Raw genomic sequence first — 11189 nt, forward strand, 5'->3', positions numbered from 1 at the left:
ACAAGCAAAGGACACGCTTATGTCAAGGACACAGGGGCTCGTATGTGACAGACCCCGGGGGCAGAGGAGTGCGTCCGGGCTCCACGAGGGCCTGGAACGAGGAACTGGAAACATGGCAGCAGCAGGGAGCTGGCCACCTTCCTCCCACTGCTGCTGTCTGCACGTCTGCTAAATTCTTCTCTTAATACAATTTTTTAAAGTTTACTTTCTATTTACAGTTATTGCAAAATATCGGCTATGTTCCCCGAGTTGTACAATACTTTGAGCCTATCTGACACTCAATAGTTTGTGCCTTCCACTCCCCACCCCTATGTTTGCAGATTGCCTTTTTAAACAAATTAGTAGACTTAATTTTTTAAAACAGTTTTAGATTTACAAAGATACTGAGCGGGCAGCAAGTAGGAAGTTCCCATCTTCCCCCTCCCTCCCACAGTTTCCCCTGTTATTAACATCTTGGATTAGTGTGGTGTATTTTGTTATAATTAATGAACACCTGGCGACCACTGAACTTTTTACTTTTTGCCTTGTTCAGAATGTCAGATAGCAGGAATCAGATAGCCGGTAGCTTTTTCAGACTGGTTTCTTTCACTTAGTAACATATATTTAAACTTCCTCCATGTCTTTTCATGGCTTGATAGCTCATTTATTCTTAGTGTTGAATAATACTATTCCATTGTATGTATGTAACACAGAGGATTTATCCATTCACCCATTGAAAGCCATCTTGGTTGCTTTGGCAGTCTTTTGGCAATTATAAATAAAGCTGCTATAAGCATTTGTGTACAGGGGTTTGTGAAGATACAAATTTTCAACTCAGTTGGGGAAATATCTAGGAGTGTGATTGCTGGATCATATGGTTAGACTATGTTTAGCTTTGTAAGAAACCACCAAGCTCTATTCCAAAGTGGCTGTAACAGTTTGCATTCCCACCAGCAATATGTGGGAGTTTTTGTTGCTCTACATCCTTGTCAGCATTTGGTGTTGTCAGAGTTCTGGATTTTCACCATTGTAATAGGTGCGTAGTGGTATCTCACTGTTGTTTCAATTTCCAGTTCCACAATGACATACGATGTCGAGCATCCTTTGATATACTTATTTGCCATCTGTGTGTCTTCTTTGTTGAGGTACCTATTCAGATGTTTTGCCCATATTTAAATGAAGTTGTTTGGTTTCTTATTGAGTTTTAAGAGTTCTTTGTATATTTTAGATACACTCCTGTATCTGATGTGTATTTTGCAAATATTTTCTCCCAGTCTGTGCTTATCTTTTTATTCTCTTAACAGATTGCCTTTTGTTTATTTTTTCTTCTCCATGCTTGTGAACATTCCGCAGCTCCTGAATTTATTTGCCCTTCCTTTCAACTGCAAGCAGATGCCAAATAGTGTCTCTCAGTCCGGTTCCAGATTTTGGGGAGAGACTGTTATTTGACCAGTTTGACGAAGTGGGAAATTAATTATGGCTGGATGGTATGGTGACATTAAGGTAGCTGGAAGGGAGTCTGGGAAATATAAATTTAGTTTTCCAGCCTCTGCAGTACTGGGAAATAAACCAGAAGGAGGTGGGAGGGGAGTTTCAACCCTCCATGTAAACACAGGAGGTAGACCTAGTGGGTGGATGAGGGGCTGCTGATATGGTGGAGTATGTGTAGGTAAAGAAATGCAACCAGTGCAGAATAAGACAGATTGAAAAGCAAAATTTCCCATGTTCAGTTCCACTCCTCAGAACTTTCCCCATTTTTAGATATTTCATAGTTTCAACATCATCGTTTTCAATAATATGCTTTACCTCAATTTCTCAGTTTAGTAAATCAAGGGAGCATCTAATGATACCTTCTCATTAAAGCAAGAATTTAAACCCCACTATATCTCATCCCCCATGCATGCTTCCTCAGTGGTGTTAGCTGTACTAGTACTGCAGTCTGATTTTGGTGTTTGTTATTCACAGTGCTAAGCAATCTATGTTTAAAACTTAATTCCTCTTTCATCAACTTTGGACAGAATTTCTTGAGCCCTGCCACCATAGAAAAAGAATTAGCCCCTCTACGTCATCTGCCATCTTCCTTCTCCACCTCCTTCTAATTTCTGTTGGTTTTATCTTTGCATTTCCATGGTCAAAGTTTATCACACTTATATTCTGTTCTGTAATTAAAATTAAATTTTCCATTCTTTATCTTTAGGTTGGTTCCAAAAACTGAAAACCAACCAATTTTATGATTATACTATTTACTGCAGACCCAAGTAATGAGATAGCTCTATGGAGAAGGAAATGTAATGCCATTTCCTCCACCCTATGCTGCTTGAGGAAGAATATTTTCTGTCTCAAATATTAAGGTCCAGCAAATTCTCTCCTCTTACACTCCACTAATTGCTCAAAATGATGCCTCAGATGTGTTTGCTTCATATTTGGTTCCTGGAATAGATTTTGTTTCTGGTTTTATAATTGCCTTTTCTTTTCTTTCTGAGAAAAGAAACAGATGTTGTCTCCATTATGTTACCACAATGTCTGCTTGTCATAATGCTTTCCCAGGCCTGGGTCCTTTGTACGTGTAGTGAGATGTGGGAGCTGTTGTTGAGTTTATCCAGCATTCCATTTCCCTCCCCTTTCTTTTGATGAACTGCTGCCCTCCTGTCCAATTGTATGATTTCAGTTTTTTCCCCCAATTGCATTACCTTCAGGGGTCAGCTGTACCCAACACGTGGCTGTTTACCTTGATGGTGACTGACTGATGAGGGCTGGACACACAACCGAGGCAAGAATAATTAGAGTCCAATGGGATTTTTATCAGTGGATATTGAAAGTGAGAAGCACTCACCCCTTTAGCTTCAGGTAAGACTTGATCCAGGAAATCCAATGATGTCATCAAAGACCCAGGGTCACTGTATATCTTTCCTCCACCCTCAGTATTGTCATCCTCCCCTGGCTCCTCATAGTGGACTGCCAGGAGCAACATGCTTCTCTCATGTAGCAAATGTAGGGGTAGGGGTCAGTCCCACCAAATCCCCGGGCTTGAGAAACAGGAGAGAAATCAGAGGTTTTTTTCTTAACAAAAGGAGAATGAATTCATTTTGTACACCCAAACCACAGATGTTCATACTCCTTTCTACTGAATTTCTTTTTATTTCACAGATTCTAGTTGAAATTTCCAAGAATCATTTCTTGCTTTATTTTCACGGCTGCCTCTTTTTGTTTTACGAATGTAATAGCATTAGAATCTTTTTATAAATTCTCTCCCATTCCTTGAATTATCTGTTTCCTCTGGGATCAGTTTGTTCACCTTTTGTTTAATTTATTAAAGAGGCAGGACAGCTGAGCAGTTCAGAGTACAATGCAGGAAGTGGGCTGCCTGAGTTCAGATTCCATCTCTCTGCCCCTTACCTATGTAAGCCTCAGGTGAGTTACATTGCCTTTCTGTGACTCAGTTTCCCAGGAAGTGGAGATAATAATAGTACCTAGCTCAGAGGGTCATTATATGAGTTATGGAATGTAAAATGCTCAGACCATGGCCAGGCCTACAGTAAGCCCTCAATAACTCTTTGCTATTCTTTTCTTAATCCTTCTTTTGTTGGTTTTTCTCTGTCTGGTAATACCTGGTGACCAGTTCATCTTTGTGAATGAAGGGCAGGGATGAAGGATATTGGCATGACGTAGTGTATTTCCTCTGCCCTGGAGTGTAAGCAGTGGGTGGGGGGAGTGGTCCATCTGCCGGCCGCCACCCCTCTGAGGTGTGCTGTCTCCCACAGAGGGTCCACTCCGACTTCCATGCCTGCTCTGGCTTCTGGGGCAGCTTCCTCTCATGCATGCTTTCAGCTTTGGTTACTTTTGCCCCCATTTGTGCCTCATTTCAATCTGCCCTTCTTCTATGTTCTAGAAGCAAATCAAAGTCCCTGGACAGTAGATGCCATGCACCCCAAACCCCAGTCGTCCTGTCCTCAGCCCTTCTGGGGAATTGCTTCCTTTCCCCTTTCCTTACTGTGCTTTTAGTGGTATTTGAGGGACAGAGAGTGGGGCGGTACAGACATGTTCTCAGCCCACCATCTTGAACTGGAAGTCAGTGTGGTGGTTTCAATGCTTTAACTCCATCCAGCTCTGCACACCTGGGGTCCTTTGGGGCTTGCAAGTATTCACACTGGACACCCAGGAAGTAAAAAAGGAGGCCTTATAACTTGGGACTTTTCATTTTCTTGTGAAGCCTCTACGGGCCTGTTGACCTCAAGCCAGCCCCTCAGTAGGTCATCCACAGACCTGGTGACTGTTTCGGGGAGGAAGATGGCCCTTCAGTTTTGCTAAGATCTCCGGAGACCTAGACTCTCAGGGAGCAGAAGTCAGGGAGTACCAGGTGCGTGAGCAGGGGGGGAGAGTCCGAGAGACAGACCACAGGCTGGGTGGGTGACTGAAGCAGTGAAAATCTAGGGTGTATCTATGAGAGTAGAGGTCATGGGCGGGGGTGGGAGGGAGCACAGCCTTCAGTCACTCACTCTGCACTCACAGAGCTTTTCTGACAATCCTGGCCTTGTGGGAAGGTCTTCACACAAGCTGTCGGGAGGCTCCAGGTTCAGAGTATCTGTTTGAGTGACTTTTGACATAGCTGTTGAATGATGAGTCTGGACTTGAACTTGGATCCATGCAGGGCCCAGGCTCCTAACCACTGAGCTACATGACTCCCACCTACCTCCAAGCTGACCAGAGCAAGGTGTTAAGGGTCTCCTGTGGGTCCCTTGGGCTGGGCTGTCCACACCTCAGATGTTGCTATTGGGTCTGAAACAACAAAGGCAAGTAAGCAGAGGGCTCTGGCGCCCTCTGGGGGAGATAGGAGGCTCGGCTGAGATGCTGTCGAGGTGGACAGGGGCCTGGGGCTGGGATCCAAGGAGGTCCAAGAAATGAATGACTGAATTAGAGCCCTGGTTGCTCCATTTGAGAGTAGGTCCTCACTTCCCCCACTCCTTAGTATTGAGCCCCCAGTATTTACCTGTGCACATCATCTATTAGAATAAAGTCATAAGGCTATGTGTCTAACTTCCAGCTAGTGCAACATAAGCAGAAATGAAGTATGAATTATAAGAACATTTTTTAAAAAAGATAGAAGCGTCACCTGCTTTATTCCTCCCTCTATCCTGCTTTCTGGAATGCAGATATAATGGCTGGAGCTCAAGCAGTCATCTTGGACTAGGGGTGGAAGCAGCCCATTGAAGAGGGCAGGGTGAAAAACTAAAAGGGAGTCTAGTTTCAGGATGATCATGCAGTTGCCCTAATCAGCCTTGGATGCCAATGTTTTACTTGAGTAAGGAGGATACACTTCTATTTTACTCAAACCACTGTTATTTGGGGTTTTATGTACTTTAACCAAACTTTTTTTTCACCCTTATGTTTACTTTCTTATTTATTTATTTAGTTATTTATTTTTATTGAATATAGTCAGTTTACAGTGTTGTGTTAATTTCTAGTGTACAGCATGATGTTTCAGTCATACATATACATACATATATGCCTTAAAAATTTTTGTTGTTGTTAATGGAGGTACTGGGGATTGAACCCAGGACCTCACGCATGCTAAGCATGTGCTCTACTGCTGAGCTATACACACTGCCCCATATATTCCTTTTCATATTTTTTTCATTATAGGTTACTGCAAGGTATGAATATAGTTCCCTGTGCTGTATAGTATATTTAATATATAGTAGTTATTATCTGCAAATCCTTAACTCCCAATTTATCCCTTCTCACCCTTTTTCCCCACTTGGAACCATAAGTTTATTTTCTATGTCTGTGAGTCTGTTTCTGTTTTGTGAGTAAGTCCACTTGCATGTGTGTGTGTATGTTTAGATTCCACACATAAGAGCTATCATATGGTGTTTTTATTTCTCTTTCTGGCTTATTTCACTTAGAATGACAATCTCCAGGTCCATCCATGTTGCTGCAAATGGCATTATTTTATTCTTTTTTATGGCTGAGTAGTATTTCATTGTATATACATACCGCATTCTCTCCATCCAGTCATCTGTCGATGGACACTTGGGTTGCTTTCATGTCCTGGCCACCACAAACAGTGCTGCTATGAATATTGGGGTGTATGTGTCCTTCTGAACTATATTTTCCTCTGAGTATATGTCCAGGAGTGGAACTGCTGGATGACATGTTAAATCTATTTTTAATTTTCTAAGGTACCTCAATACTGCCCTCCATAGTGGCTGCACCAAAGGAGATGGAATTTTTAACTTAAAGTCCTTTCATGTCTTTTCGTGGCTTGATAGATAGCTCATTTCTCTGAAGAATATTACATGGTCTGGATTCATTTTATTTACCCATTCACCCACTGAAGGACATTCTGGTTGCTTCTAAGTTTTGGCAGTTATGAATAAAACTACTGTAGACACATTTGTGTGAGTGTGAGTTTCAATTCAATTGGACAAACACCAAGGGGCACAATTACTGGATGGTATGGTAAGAGTATGCCTCATTTTGTAAGAAACCGCCGAACTGTCTTTCATAGTGGCTGTACCTTTTTGCATTCCCATCAGTAGCGAATGAGAGTTCCTGTTGCTCCACACTCTTGCCAGTATTTCATGTTGTCAGTGTTCTGGATTTGGCCATTTTAATAGATGTGTAGTGATGCCTCCCTGTTGTTTTAACTTGCAATTCTCTGATGATATTGATCTGGAGCATCTTTATGTGCTTATTTTCCATCTGTATATCTCTGATGAGGTCTTTGTTGTTTTTTTTTTTTTCTTGCTGCCAAAAATGTTTGCCTTGGACAAATCTCCTAACATCCCTGTGCCTTGATTCTCACATCTGGAGACTAATAGTGCTTACTTCAGAGTGTCTGTGAAAGTTAAAAGTATGTGTAGCTGTGAGACCTATTGAGAAGGTCTTATCTAGGAGAAGAAATTATCTAGGAAATTTTTATTTTAAAATTTATTTTGGTAGCTGTTGGCTCAGAAACAATGAAAGGTACCCCAACCAGGCAAAGCCAACCAGCCTTTGTTCTCCTTACCCCAAGGAGAGGCAAGCAAGTTCCCTTTTCTGAGATTTAGATCTTGTATCAGTTTACTGCAGTAGCTCACAAGCAACCACAGAATTCTCAGTAGCATCCAACAATAAACACGTAGTCCTGAGCAGGTTGGCTCAGGTCTGGCTGGCTTTGGCTGGGCTCAGCCCGTGGGTTTGGGTCAGGTCTGTTCCACATGTCTCTCATCCTCTTCGGACCAGCAGGTTAGCTGGAGTATATCCTTTGCATGGCAACGGCAGAAGTGCAAGAGGGCAAGGCCAGCTATGCAAGCACATTTCAAGACTGTTTATGTCATGTTCGTGCACATCTATTGGCTAGAATAAGTTACGTGGCTAAGATCCAAATCAAGGGATGAAGGAATATGCTTTCTCCACCATGAAGCCATGGGGAAGATGTATATACTCTAGAGTGGACTGAAGGACTGGGGCCAGTTAAGTCACACTCACACAGGCCTAGAGTTGGGGGAGTCCCTGGGCCAACAAGTCTTATGTTGAGGTTGGAAGAGGAAGCAAGGGAATCACCCCATTGTGCTTTGGTCAAAAAAGGAAATGACCCAAGGTTGGAAGTAATAGAGGTGCTGCAGCGAGGGCAGACTGAGAGATCTCATCCCTCTGGGCCCTGAGGATTTCAGGGTAGAAATGTAGAAATCTCAGGAGACATCTGCTGTGGGCCACTGTGGCCTGGGAGCCCCATCCATCCCAATTCAAGGTTTCGTATCCTTTTTGATCTGCACATGTGAGTTTTCCCATAGGGTACAGGAGGCCTGATCAGGCGAGGCTCCCCACCACCACAGATAGGCTAGGGCTGAGTTGAATTCAATTTGAATTGTGAAACCAAGAAATGTGTTGTCACTTGTATCCAGGGTTGCTTGGAGCAATTAACATCTGCCCTGTATGTCAAGTGTCTGGCACATAGGAGGCCCTTGCTAAAATGGGCCTCAATGCCATGACGGTATCACAGCTGTGGCAGGGTCTTTCCTCTTCTGCTTCAGTGGGGGTGAGGGTGCTGCTCAAATCCTGAGTGCAGTGAGGTGGGGAGAGGGCAGTGGAGAAGGGGCGAAGGATTAGAAACACTCCTCCAGCCTGAGGTTGGGGTCCTGTGTCCTCCACGACTAGAGCCCACTTCTTGGAAGGTTGTCCCCAGAGTCACCAGGTGCAATGGGGGCCCTGGAGGCTCCCAAAGGGCTTGGAAAATCAATGCCTTGGTCTGTGTGCCTGTCATGCTCCCCTACCCTGGGCTGGGCTTGGCTCCTTCCTCGCTGTCAAGAGGAACATATTCCTCCTCTCTCAGACTCCTAAAAAGGCCGTGTGGCCCCAAAAAGAGAGGGGTATGTATGTGGCTGGTGAGCAGGACCCCTCATTTTCCCCTTTGCCTGAGAGGAGGCTCCCGCATGGCCCTAGGTCCCACTTCTGCTTGCTCAAGTCCCAGGGTCCCAGGCCTTGCCAGGGCCTTCCCCTGCTTAGGAGGTCTTTCCTGTCTTGGTGTTGTGCAAGGCCAGCAGCTTCCTCCCTGACCAGCCTCCGGGCTGCGCAGTAGAGCTGAGGCTTTGGGAAAAGAGGAAGCAACTCCTGGAGAGGGAGCAGCTCCACAGGCTCCTGGTCCTCCTCTCCGTCCTCCTCTCCTGCGGTTCGCGGAGCAGATATTACCATCCCTGGGCCTGGAGGGCAAGCAGAGGCTTGGGAGCGGGGCTGGGCTGAAATTTGCTGGGGACCATCTGGCTGTCCAAGCCCAAGACCCTACTCAAAGCTGCACTCACAACCCAAACCCCTCTGCAACCCCCAATCTTCCCCAACTTACATCCTCATCCCCATCCTAACCATCATCTTGACTCCTGCCTCGCTCAGCCAGTTATTTATTTCAATCCTACTTCACCCATCTCATCCCCAGCCACTTAGTAATCATCATCTCCATCCAGCCCCAGCCCTGACCTTAACCCTCACCCAACCCATCACTCTCACCTCCATGTCAACCCTAATTCCATTCCAAATTGCATCCTACCCATCACCTTCACCCCAACCCAACTGCAACCTCATCTCCCCTCACTCCGCTTCATTCATCACCACTTCATTCCCTGAGTGATGGTCCCCAGCCCTGTCCAGCATAGCCTGGGGGGGACGGGCACTCAGGCTAAGAGCACTTACAGCTAGATTAAAGAATGAACTGTGAAACATCTACCGCCGGTTTTAAAGCCAATAGGCCTAATTTTGAATTATGTGGCTTTTTGAGTTAGATGTCTGGCCTCTGTTTGGGGCTTCCCACTATTATGAAGACAACTTCCTCCCAGAATTGCCCATCTGTACCTGATTTCCGATCTGCGGAGCCGAGCACTCCAGCTGGCTGTGTTACGCTATTTCCTGCTTCTCCAGCCTGAATAGGGAAGTTGAGGAGAAGCCCCCGTACTAGGAAATAGAAACCGAATCCTGCACCCAGGCACAGCTGTCTGCAGCTACCCTGCCTCTGACCTTTCTTCCCTAGGCCAGGCTTGGACTCTGGGATCTGATGTCAGGGACTTGAGGCCCTAGCCTGCCCTCCCAGACGTCCTGGGACACTTGGCTGTGCTCAGACTTCACTCACTCACTTGCTCTCACCCAGGCAGTAAATGGGCGCCTGCCCCAATCCTGACGCAGCGCCTGCTGATTCCGGGAGTGGGAACTGGGCTTCGGAGCACCCGAGACTTGGAGATATGAGCTTGAACCAGGGAATTCTGCTCTCCCAAGTGGTCATTGCCTAAGGGCTGCAGTGCTCCCTGCCCCTAGTACAGCCACCCCTTCCCCAGACCTGCGATCATCCCTCTGTCCCTCTGTGCCCCCCAGGACACCCAGCCCAACTCAAGCCCTAGGCGGGCACCTCCCCCTCAACACCAGGCTTTAAACAGGGACAAAGGTCTCCCTTCCTGGGCTTCTTTTTGCCTTCTCTTTTTTTCCAGGAAAGTTCTCTGGGCTGAGGCTGGTCTTTGGGGTGGAACAGGCAGAGCAGGTAAGCTGGACTCTGGTGGGACTGACCTCTTAGATATTGGGGCTGGGCTAAGGATAGGTGACATCTACATGAGGTGACTTGGGGCAGTGCTAGAAAGGGTCCTCTCAAAACTCTCTGCTCCATTCTGGGGTCAGTATCCTAAAATCCCACCATTCCTCATGTAGGTTCAGCTTTGTCCTTTCCATGGCCCCAAATGAGAACAGCAGGGGAGCTGGGACAACATGAGCCTTGGTGCTGTCCTGGCTGTAGAGGAGCTGACCCTGGGCCCCAGAGCCACACCTATCCCCCCAAACATGCCCAGCGGGCTGCCGTTCAGCCCAGCATCCAGGACATGGGGCCCACCCTGGGCCAGCATAAGCTTCTCCTGTGGCCAAGGACCAGGTGTGGAGGATGTGGGTACATTTTCCTGGGAGAGGAGCAGGACTAGGACTGCTCAAAGGACTGAGGATGAGCCACTGGGCCTCAGCCAAACAGCAGACCTGTCTGCGGAGCAGCCCAGCCTGGGGCCCAGGTCTCCTGAGGAATGGGCTCTGCCTGGCCTTCTCACAGTTCTGCCTTTGCCAGGCTCCCTGCAGGGACCTCCCTCTCCCCTTCACACTTGTCTAAATACTGTGTTGTCGTCCTGACAGGCAATTCAGGCCCCATCCAGGCCCTGGGTGTCTGTTCAGCCTCTCCCCACGTGTGGCCCCTGGTAGCCACCAGAATCAGTGGGGCCCCACCACTGAGGCAGATGGGCTGGGGACCGGGAGATGTCATGAGTTTCCTGTCCCCACTTCCAGCCTCCCCAGGCCCTCCCCCTCACTCTGCAGGGTCAGCATTTAGAGCCAGGGAGGACTGCAAGGTTGGCAACATGGGTTTTTATATGTGTATGTGGTCAAATATATATAACAAAAAATTGACCATTTCAACCCTTTTTAAGTGTACAATTCAGTGGCACCAAATACATTCACAATACTGTGTAACCATTTTACTGAACTTTTTCATCATCCAAAATGTAATGTTTCACCTGTTGAACATTAACTCCCCATTCCCTCCTCTCTCCAGCCCCTGGTAACCTCTATTGTACTTTCTGTCTCTATGAATTTGCCTGTTCTAGGTAGCTCGTGTAAGTGGACTCGTACGTCACTTGCCCTTTTGTGCCTGGCTTATTTCACTTAGCATTATGTTTTCAAGGTTCATCCATGTTGTTAACACTTGTCGGAACTTCATT

This window comes from Camelus bactrianus, chromosome 19 (assembly GCF_048773025.1).
Source record: "Camelus bactrianus isolate YW-2024 breed Bactrian camel chromosome 19, ASM4877302v1, whole genome shotgun sequence".
NCBI classification, from domain to species: Eukaryota; Metazoa; Chordata; class Mammalia; order Artiodactyla; family Camelidae; genus Camelus; species Camelus bactrianus.